Consider the following 11779-nt stretch of genomic DNA (forward strand, 5'->3'; position numbering starts at 1 on the left):
TACAAGGGGATACCTTTAACAGCACTAGGTCCCCTATTTCATACTCTTTGTCCTTTCGAGTCAAATCAGCATACCTCTTATGTTCATCCTGGGGTTGCTACCAGCCGTCCTCTGATTAGATCCACTATGTCTTTGGTCAGTTCGACCACTTCGGGTCTAAGCATTTTGCGCTCTCCAACTTCATTCTGATACAAGGGAGATCGACATTGTCTTCCCTAAAGGGTCGCATAAGGTGTCATCCTGATACTGACATATCATCCATCATCGTAAGAAAACTCAATATGTGCTAAGTGATCATTCCAAATTTCTTTCAAGTCTATCACACAGACTCTCATTATATCATATAGCTTTACAGCTTTCGCTTCTCAATACTTATTCGTTTCCAGTTCGCAATCATTATTATCTTCCGTACTGAATACTATTCTGGATATACCTTTACTCGGTAGCGTTTTATAACCTTTTAATAAACACGTCAACATTAGTATCACGAACGTGTTTCCATTCCGAATACCACCATACTTATACTACTCCTTTTTCTAGCTGCTTCTATCTTCCAAAGTTTGATCAATCATATAGAAGTAAAAGAATTTATTGAGAGATCACTATGATCATGAACACTTGTTCTATTGCATAGTTAGTACAGAAGGTGGCCAATCTTTAGTACTTGATAAGCAATTAAACAACATGTAGTATCCTACTAGGCTTCTATCACACAGATAGATAGTCATTCGACTATACCTCCCCTTTTGGAAGGGTTGTTCTTCTCAGTTTACACGAAAATGAAAAGAAGAGAAAAAAATAATTTAAGAGAATTATATAAAGATATTGCCACAAAACATATGTCTTGGAGTCTACCTTTGAACTATAGAGGTTTATCATAGGAGAACAAAACATATATATGTATATATCTCAACATCAAGTATTATAGCATCACAATTCATGTGCCTGAATATTTTTTCTATTCCATCCATCATTATATGTACCGATGCTCTTGCTCGAGCTTAATAACAATCACCTTTGAAACTCCCTCAACATCGAAAATTGAATCTGGGATTTCATTCTAGACATCATCATTACTAGAATCCATTGCTACACTGCAACCTTCTTCGTATAGTAATACTACTCTTTATCGATAAGAAGGAATAAATATATCATAGGTAAATGTTCGGCTTAGTTGGTCTATCAATAATAATTTATACATCACCACGACCCGATTAGTGGTACTCAATCTCAACATCCATTCTAATACAACTCTCACGGAGGTAATCGGCTCATTACTCGTAGAATCATTGCTGCATTACTGTGGTCCATCGCTGACCTACTATAGTCATTCATTTTCCATGAAATCTTAATATCTAACCATACATAGTCCATACCTACCTTATCGAATTATTCTAAGGAGGTAACATAATCACCATTCATGATTCATGAAGGACATCTCCTGAACTTGACATACATATGACATGAAGCAGATAAAATTGCAGAAGAGTTTCAATAAAAGCAACAATAGCAGGTTAATACCGCTATTGACCATATGTATTTATTGAGAGACATGAAGGACTTCTAAGATAGTCCGCTCACGGCGATTACATGAATTAAATCTTTACCAAATTACTATTATGGTTGAGTATCGCACAATCATCAGAAGGAATGTCAATCTTTCACACCATAATACAACATTCACGGCTTTAACCATCATCACTGTATTCCTCTGGCATTAGCGCCCATAATTGCTCTCTTACACTTAGAGTGTCGGCCACCTCATTGGCCTTTCCTGATAGTAATAGTTCCTTATAATCAATGTCTTTTGAACGATCTCTAACTAAATTTTCTACCTCATTTCCAATCAATGCTTGTGTGAAAATGCTCTTCTTTAAGCTTTAGTGAGGAAAAAAATTACCATTTTTCCATAAGTTATTACCTCGGTCTTTAGATGTGAACATTGTCGCGACTGACTCTCGATCATACTTAGGACATCTCTTATCTTGGGTCCTTCTTGTTTTCACCAATCTCGACCCTCATTGGGTCGATTTATATTTTCTTATGGTTCAACACGTGCCCCACCTGGCCTTATTATAATTACATCATATTTCCTTTATCAAGATTTTTACTCTTGAGAACTTTGAATATTACCTTTCTCCTTGTAAAACCTCTAAGGTTATCCTTAAATCCTTCATCATGTACACCCTAGGTACAGGACATATCAAGATACCATTTACTAATACTAGAATCATTATCTATATAGTTCTGAAAAGTTTCTCCACTAATCTTTAAAGATTTTGTTGCCTTAGTCTTTCATTCCGTACTACCCAAACTCATAATCTCCCTATTAAGCGTATATTGCCAACCTTTATGCATTCCCCCCATAGTTCATCTCAAGTTATCGAGGTTCTATCCTTAATTCCACCTTTAAAAAGGTACTTACATCCTTCCATGGATAAATCAAGTCATATATCCCTGATAAGGGTATCCTATTCAATTATTCCCACCTCGATAGTCTATACCTAATTTCACAATAGCATCCTTATTCAAACTGAGGTCAATCCATGTGGCCTCTAAAAGATAACAACGGTTATCCGCTTTTCTTGCCTGATTTGGTAATGATAATAGGGATGTTCTGGAAGATATTGGTTGTGTTCAACGTGAACTTCTTCTTATTAAATCCTCATTTACCTTTGTTGTTTATATCAACAGTCATCTCAATGTTAAGATATCTTCTATACTTGGTATCTCCCTTTTTGGGTATGAAGTAACAGGTGTTACATACACTTCACATTTTTGAAGGTTACTTCCTTCATCTAATTTATTAATTTCTTGCTTTCCTGTCTCCCCAGTCCATTCGTGTCTCATTATTTACTCCATCGATTTATCTCAAAGTCTCATCGAATCCTCTCAACTTGAAGGATTCATTATACGTATCGCTTAGGCCTTCCCAACCTCTATTTTATCTCATGATCAGTCACCAATATCCTGATGATGACACACTTCTTTATTGCTAGGGTTCCTTAGGATTTCCACATACCTAGCTCCCTTATCATTGCTTAAACTCTCTTTTTCATTTATCTTCCTTTATGCTCCTTCCCATTTCATTCTTTTATTTTCTTTTCTATTATAACCATTTCATGAACCAACACAACATAAGCATTGATTTCAAATATCCCGTCATTCTGGATTCGTGTCCTTCAGACGAACCTTGATGACTTTCACAACCTAGATTCACGATTCATCATACTTGGCCGCCTCTGGTCTGGTTTTAAAAATTCTGCACTATTGTTATGGATCAAAACCTAAGGTATAATAATTATTGTATCTATTACTAAGGAACGTGAGCTTCGAGGCTCGATTTGACTGTTCTTGTGTTTCGTGACTCAATCTTCCTTACAAGATGCCTACGTACCTTGCTGATTGCCAAAGATCAAGTCAAAAAATGTAGTTCTGATTTGTGGGGTGAGACCCCTTATATAGATGTTGGGAGTCCTTAAATTGGACTTGGGTAAGGAGACTTGATTGTTAAGTCTCAGAATTAGAATGGACTTTGGAGTCCTAGGAAGTAGGAAGTTGATTCCTTGTCCCATGAGGTTCCTTGGAGGCCAATCTACAAGTATTTATATCCCCACCAGGACTCATCTTAATAGCTGTTTTTCTCCCTTATTAATTAATTATGAAATTAATTAATATTCAGGGTTTTGGGCCTTCTTTGTTCCATCAGGCCTTATCTGGTCCATCAGGCCTTATCTGGTCCATCAGGCCTGATCAATGTGTTAACCTTTTTGGTTTGAATGTCATACATCTTCTTATTGGGCCTTGTAGCCCAAATCATGTGTAATTAATGCAACATTAACTACGTAATCAGGATTTATTTATTCCCTATTCTCTCTATCTTCCTTAGCCTTCTACCAGCAGTGGCCTCTCTCTAGAAGATAAGTGGCAAAAATAGTCTTTTGCACTTCGTCAATCATTTAGAATCTCAAATAATGCTCTACCCCCAAGTGTTGCCCACAGATACCTTCATGCACTTATTCAATAGCCAAGCGTGCCTCATCGGGCCTGAGACATCTTAAGTAGGGAACTACATAAGATCTTTTATACAAAATCCCATATATCAAGGAGTATCTTAGTGCTCAAATAGCCAACTTCCGTGCTTCAGTAGCATCATTTGGCAACCAACCGATTTGAATATGGGTCTTAATGAGATCTATCCATGACGTCTCCAGACCTATAGGAGCTACAAGCTTAACATCAATGCTCCGTGTCTTTAGAATGCGGTAGTACACACTTCCTGAACTTTCCTCTATCTCAGATGAAGCAAACTTTGATAAGGCATCTGCCTTAGCATTTTCCTCCCTTGGAATGTGCTCAACATGACATTCATCGAATTGGGTCATCACAGCCCTTACTAGGCGGACGTACTTAGCCATCGTATCATCCCTTTCCTCAAACTCTCCCTTCACCTGGGATATGACCAACTTCGAGTCTCCACAGACCTTCAAGTTCTTGACTCTCAGTGTCCCTGCTAGGCCGAGGCCAGCTATTAGAGCTCCATATTATGCCTCGTTGTTTGTGGTTGGAAAGTCTAACTTCATAGCATATTCAATCAAGATTCCATCAGGGCTTTGTAAAACTAACCCTGCTCCACTTGAATTTGTTTTTGATGCTCCATCAAAATAGAGAACCCAATATTCCTTCTCCTTATCATCATTTTCTTTGTCCCCCTTATCAACTTCCTTGTCTTGAGGTGTGGTATCTTCCTGCCCCCGACTTCTTGGTTGGGTAGGGTACATTCCACCACGAAGTCAGCCAATGCCTGGGCTTTTATTTCATTTCGTGGCTTATACTTGATGTTGAATTCTCCCAGCTCTATTGCCCACTTGATCAACCTCCCACTAGCCTTGGGACTATGAATGATATTTCTCAGGGGTTGATTTGTTAGCACCTCAATCTTATGAGCCTGGAAGTAAGGATGCTACTTTCTCGAAGCCATTAACAAGGCTAAAGCAAACTTCTCTATATTTGAATAGTTCAATTCGGCTCCATGCAGAATTTTGCTAACATAGTATACCAGTTTTTGGATTTTTAGTTCCTCCTTAACCAATACAGCACTCAAAGCACTTTTTAAAACGGCTAAGTACAAGTACAAGACTTCATTTAAAGCTGGATTGGCCAACAACGGGGCATGGGCCATATATTTCTTTAATTCTTCGAATGTATTCTGGCTTTCCTCACTCCATACAAAATCCTTAACCTTCTTTAAAGAGTTGAAGAACGACAAACACTTGTCTCCAGACTTTGATAGTTTTCGGGGGCTTCATGTCCAGGATTGCCTTTATTTTATCGGGATTGGCCTCGATTCCTCTCTTGGAGACCATCAATCCTAAAAACTTTCCAGATCCTACTCCGAAAGCACACTTTATAGGATTTAACATCATCTTGTGGTACCTCAGGACCTCGAAAGCTTCCCTCAAATGGGTTATGTGGTCAGTCTTCACTAGACTCTTGACTAACATGTCATCAATATAAACTTCCATGGTCTTGCCAATAAGATCCTTAAAAAAATTATTTACCAACCTTTGATAGGTGGCTCCTGCATTCTTGAGACCAAAAGCCATAATAAGATAACAATAAACACCAAAGTCAGTGATGAATGATACCTTTGGGATGTCGTCCTTGTGCATCTTGATCAGATTGTATCCACTAAATTCATCCATAAAGCTCAGCATCTCATGTCCAGCAGTGGCATCTATTAAAGTATCTATCATTGGCAACGGGAAACAGTCCTTAGGGCATGCGTCATTCAGATCAGTGAAGTCCACACACATCCTCCATTTTTTATTGGCCTTCTTCACCATTACAGGGTTTGCTAACCATTCTGGAAATTGTATCTCCTCAATGAAACCAGCCTCTAAGAGCTTCTCTACTTCCTGTTTTATAGCTTCTTGCCTATCTGGAGCAAAACTTCTCTTCTTTTGCTTCACTATCTTCCGATTTGGATCCACATTCAGCTTGTGAGTAATCAGTTTCGGGTCTATGCCTGGCATATCAGCTGCTGACCATGCAAACACGTCACTATTTTCTTGCAAAAAGTTCACCAAGTTCCCTCTAAGGGGCTCCTCTAGTGTGGCTCCAACGAAATTCACCTTCTCAGGATTCTCGGGAGCTAAAGGAATTGAAACCAAATCTTCTGCTGGCTTCCCTCTTTTCTCATCATTTTCTCGGATATCCAAATCTTCAATAGGCAGAACTTGCCCCCAACTCCATCTGCCCTCAGTGAGGCCACATAGCAACTTCTAGCCATTTTTTGATCTCCTTTCTCTTCTCCAATCCCATTCCGGGTGGGAAACTTCATAACTGAATGGTAGGAAGAAGGGACTGCCTTGAAGGCATGTATCCCTGTTCTCCCCATGATAGCATTGTAAGTTGAACTAGCCTTCACCACCACAAAGTCCAACATCTGTGTTGCTTGCCTTGGTTCCTGTCCTATGGTTGTTGGCAACTTGATTATCCCTTCCACGGGGCACTCCACTCCCGCAAATCCATATATTGGCATATCGGTCGGGGTTAGTTGAGAATCATTATAACCCATCCTTAAAAAGGTGTCATGGAGCAAGATATCCACTAAAGCACCATTATCCACAAGGACCCTCTTAACTGGGATATTTCCTATTATAGGTGTTATGACCAGCGGGTCGTCATGAGGAAATTTCACACCCTCTAGGTCAGAATCATCAAAAGCCATTGTTACTTCCGTCATGGCCCTCTTCGGGGCTTCTCCAACAATATGCATAACCTCTCTGGCATATGCTTTCCTGGAGTTCTTGGATACTTCAGCGGCAGTTGGTCCTCCAAAAATCATGTTTACCACAGGTCCTCGGCCTCCAAAGATTGCATTTATGACTGGTCCCCTAGGCTGGATATTCCGCCCCTGATCGTATTGGTCCCTCCTATGATCTTCAAATTTCTTTCTCCCATTGTTATTCATATATCTTCCTTCCCCAGCGTACTTGTTCAATCTTCCTTTCCGAATGAGGAACTCTATTTCATCTTTCAGTTGCCTACACTCATCGGTGTCATGGCCAACATCTTTGTGAAATCTATAATATTTGCTCTTATCTAGCTTGACAGGATCTACCTTCAAAGGTTTAGGCCAACGAATATCTTGGTCTTTCTCGATTTCCATCAAGATCTGTCTTCTAGGAGCATTCAGCTTAGCGTATTCAGTGAACTTTTGCTCAGGTCCTCCCTTCGTAGGGGTTGAATCAGGGTTTTGCTCAGTTCTAGGATACGTGTCCTTAGCGATATATTCCAGATCAGTTTTCCGCTTCTTGCCTCCAGCGGGCTCGTTGCTCACTACGGTCTTCCTCATGCTCTCTTCCACCTTGATGTACTTCTCGGCCCATCTTGAAGCTGCAACATGCTCTCAGGGGGGCGCTTGGCCAAGGACATCTTGAAGAACTCATCCCTAGTTCCCTGTTGCAGTGCTATCATGGCTACCTTGTCATCAAGGCCCGGGACTTTTAAAGCCTCCTTCGTGAAACGATTCAGGTATTTTCTCAAGGATTCCTTCGCTCCCTGCATAATACTCATGAGGGATGCTGAACTTTCTAATGCACTCTCCCGCTGATGAATTGTTTAATGAAAGCCTGACTTAATTCTCTGAAGGACCCAATAGAGTTCGGAGGCAAACGAGTATACCATCTTTGAGCCATACCCGAAAGGGTTTGAGGAAAAGCCCGACACTTAATAGCGTCATTCACGGGCTGCAATAATAGTGCATTGGAGAATGTCCAGACATGATTAGCGGGATCTCCCGTGCCATCATAAGCTTTGATAGTGGGCATCTTGAACTCCCTTGAGATGTGGGCATTCATTATCCCTTCAGTGAATGGTGGAGTAGGATCATCAGGATCTCCAAGGGGAAGAAAATTGCTTGGATCAGCTCTTGGGACTACAACCCTTCTTTATGACGGACCATCTAGGTCTATGATTGGAGGAGGATTCCTCCCACTAGGTGGTAATGGGGTCCTGGGAACCTGGTGCCCCTCCAAATCGCGCCTCAGCCTTTGAATCTCAGCTTCATGGGCCTTGATCCTCTCCTGCACTTCTTGGGGGTTCACCCCTCGGGTGCTCCTAGAGCGTTGGTTACCATCAGCCATCGGCTCTTTGCCAGAACGTCTCCTTCTTGGGGCCACTTCATCATCCGAACATTCAGAATCTCTCACAATATAAGGACCAGAAAATTCCTGGTCCTCCGGGATAGGAGCCAAACATTGTATGTAGGGGGTGTTTGCCCCCGTGTTTCACTCCGTCCAGCGTGTCCACTTCCTCCAATCTCGGAGTAAAGGGGCATCCCATAAGGGGGGTTAGTGGTTACAACAGTTGAATACTCGTACCCAATGGGTCGAGAATTCACATGTGTATAAAGTTGTTGAAGTTGAGGATTCGTACCTTGAGGAGCCAGGGGAATCATCCTTTGAGGTTGAGGTTCTGTTGCCCCTACCTGGGCTCCTCCTTGGGTGACGGCATAGGTTGAATGCGGATGCACCTCCACAGTTGACGAAATCATTTGGGTTGTCCCTGCGAGTGTCCCTCCTTCAAGGACGCTGCTTGTTCTCCGTGTTCTCGCCATGGTTGTTGTTGTGCTTTCCTATAGACGGCGCCAAATGTTATGGATCAAAAACTAAGGTATAATAATTGTTGTATCTATTACTAAGGAACGTGAGCTTCGAGGATCGATTTGACTGCTCTTGTGTTTCGTGACTCAATCTGCCTAACAAGATGCCTACGTACCTTGCTGATTGCCAAGGATCAAGTCAAAAAACGTAGTTCTGATTTGTGGGGTGAGACCCCTTATATAGATATTGGGAGTCCTTAAATTGGACTTGGGTTAGGAGACTTGATTGTTAACTCTCATAGTTAGAATGGACTTTGGAGTCCTAGGAAGTAGGAAGCTGATTCCTTATCCCATGAGGTTCCTTGGAGGCCAATCTACAAGGAGTTATATCCCCACCAGGACTCATCTTAATAGATGTTTTCTTTCCTTATTAATTTATTACGAAATTAATTAATATTCAGAGTTTTGGGCCTTCTTTGTTCCATCATGCCTGATCTGGTCCATCAGGCCTGATCAATGTGCTAACCTTTTTGGTCTGAATGTCATACATCTTCTTATTGGGCCTTGTAGCCCAAATCATGTGTAATTAATGCAACATTAACTACATAATTAGGATTTATTTATTCCCTATTCTCTCTATCTTCCTTAGCCTTCCACCAGCGGTGGCCTCTCTCTGGAAGATAAGTGGTAAAAACAGTCTTTTGCACTACGTCAATCATTTAGAATCTAAAATGATTCCCCTATTTCCTTTAGCCAGGATCTTACCTCGACTAGGCTAGCTTGTTCCTTGAAACTCTGAGAGGTTAGCGACTTAAAGGTCCTGAAAGAATTTCCCACCTGCATTATTTCCTCAGGGTGGTGGTTGGGGATAAAAGTATAAGCTTTGTTTAGGAAGGTCCATGTAACACCCCCAAATCCGGGGTTGGGGATCCGGGTTGTCACGAGTTCCATTTCCCTTAATAACACCCAATCTTAATAAATAATCAACTACTCTGTACTGTGACCCCACAATAAACACACACACCATAAGTTATAGTCTCGGGGATGAATATCCAAAAATAATCACAAGTCGTTTTATTCCACAATTATATGCCAATACACCTTAAACGGGTTTCTGAATAAATTTACATTTCTTTGCCATTATTACAATTGATAAAGATACATAAGTCTGGTACATCAAAAGTTGAAAGCCTAGCCTATTGGTAGTTCCTACCTCAGCTACAGCGACATCAACGCCTATAGGAAACTGCGGAACGTTTCCTAATCGCTTGCGAATCGGGAGCTTGGTCCTGTTCATCTTTTCTATCTGTTGTTGTGTGATGAAAGAAGAAAGGAAGGGTGAGCAGCAAGCCCACCAAAATAATATATATAATAATTAACAATATATGAGCATCCTCATAGTACTCATGAAAGTCTTGGTCAAGAAGAAATGAACCAAGTTTGATCTCTTAATGCGACCCAGTCGCAAAATATTTAGTATATATATATATATACTTTTCAGAATTTTTAAATCCTCTTCCATGTATAATATACACAGAGTTCCAGTTTATAACTGTATAAAAATATCGTTGCAAGGTGATCTCATATATCTAACCTTGTCTCAACGTTTTTGTGAAAATCTTTTTCATGCATAAGATAATCATTAACTAGATATAAGTTGAAAAGATGAAGTTACAAGATACTCCAATATACTTATATCTTTTCCGAATACTACTTGAACTACCACCATTCAAGTTATAATTAGTTCATCCCATAGATGAAGCTACACGACAAAACTTGTATAGAATTAATCTTTGAAATATCATCAAAATGAAATGAAGTTACGAGATACTTCATTTGATGAAAATATCATTTTGAAAACTCGACCCTGCCAACACTTAACAATCGCCCAGCCGTAGCCTTTCTATCGAAGTGCTCTGGGTAGTGTTGCAGAAATATCCAATTGGACGATGAACTCATTACGGGAGTTTGCCGTGCCAGGAAGACCACTTACGATGATCAGTCGCAGTAGTGCAACCCCACCATTTTCTACATGTAGAGGAGAACCTGTCGGATTTACTTGTCAACCGAACACTGGACTCCTAAGGAATGGACCGTCTTAGCGGAACTTCCAGGCCATTTGGGCCAATATAATAAGGCTGGGCCGGCGCCACTCGACCACTTACGCCACTCCTAGTTCAGATGAAATCCATGGCTCTGAAACGTAAAGCTTGTCCCCCCTTTCCCCAAGTAGAAACTTGTTGATACGGCTCCACCAAGAAGTCGTATCTAGTTGGAAAGAAAACTCACCGATATTTCTCAGGCGGTGCCTGTTAATGGATTAACTTGTTCTAAGAATTTTACTTCCCGAGTGTTGGGTAAGTAATCAAAAACTCTTCTATCAAAACAGCAACCTTGTTGCGAATATAAAACACACCACAGAGCCGGATCCCTCAGGTTTTGAGCGAGTATTTAAATCCCCTTCGAAAGGAGGATCTTAAATATAAAAATGAGTTTTGGGATCAGCCCTAATCTTTAAAAATCATTTTGAAGACTCGAAAATATTTTTAAGAATGTTTGGAGTAATACTGATTTAATAAAATAAATCAGTCCCAATATATTAGAAAATATCTGAATATTATTATTTAAATAATATTCCAATAAAGAATAATCTTTATAAAATTAATTGAAGTAGAAGTTTTAAAACTCATAGTTCAAATGAATAATAAATAATCAAAGATATACTTATACGAAAGTACGATCTTTATTTGAATAATCAAAAATAAGTTTGATTATCGAAACATTATTCTTTAATAAAATAAAGAATATTATTTAATAAAATAAGCGGAGTCATAAGTCCTCGAATGAATATTCAAAACAATATTCATTAAATAAAATATGCGGAGTCATAAGTCCTCGAATGAATATTCAAAATAATATTCATTAAGTGAAATAAAGTTATCGAATAAACCTTATTCGAATAATAGTTTTGAAAACTATTTATATATATATATATAAATATATATATATATATAATATACTCGGGAACATCGTCTCCCGATTTAGAAAATATGTTCACCTTTGGGTCCCCTATACTAAGGGTATACGCAACTACAGCTTATCTCTAGCATAGGTATTATGCAACTTATAAGCAATTGAATCAACAATTAGATATCAAGATTACGAAACAAA

This window comes from Apium graveolens, chromosome 5, assembly GCF_009905375.1.
Source record: "Apium graveolens cultivar Ventura chromosome 5, ASM990537v1, whole genome shotgun sequence".
Classification (NCBI taxonomy): domain Eukaryota; kingdom Viridiplantae; phylum Streptophyta; class Magnoliopsida; order Apiales; family Apiaceae; genus Apium; species Apium graveolens.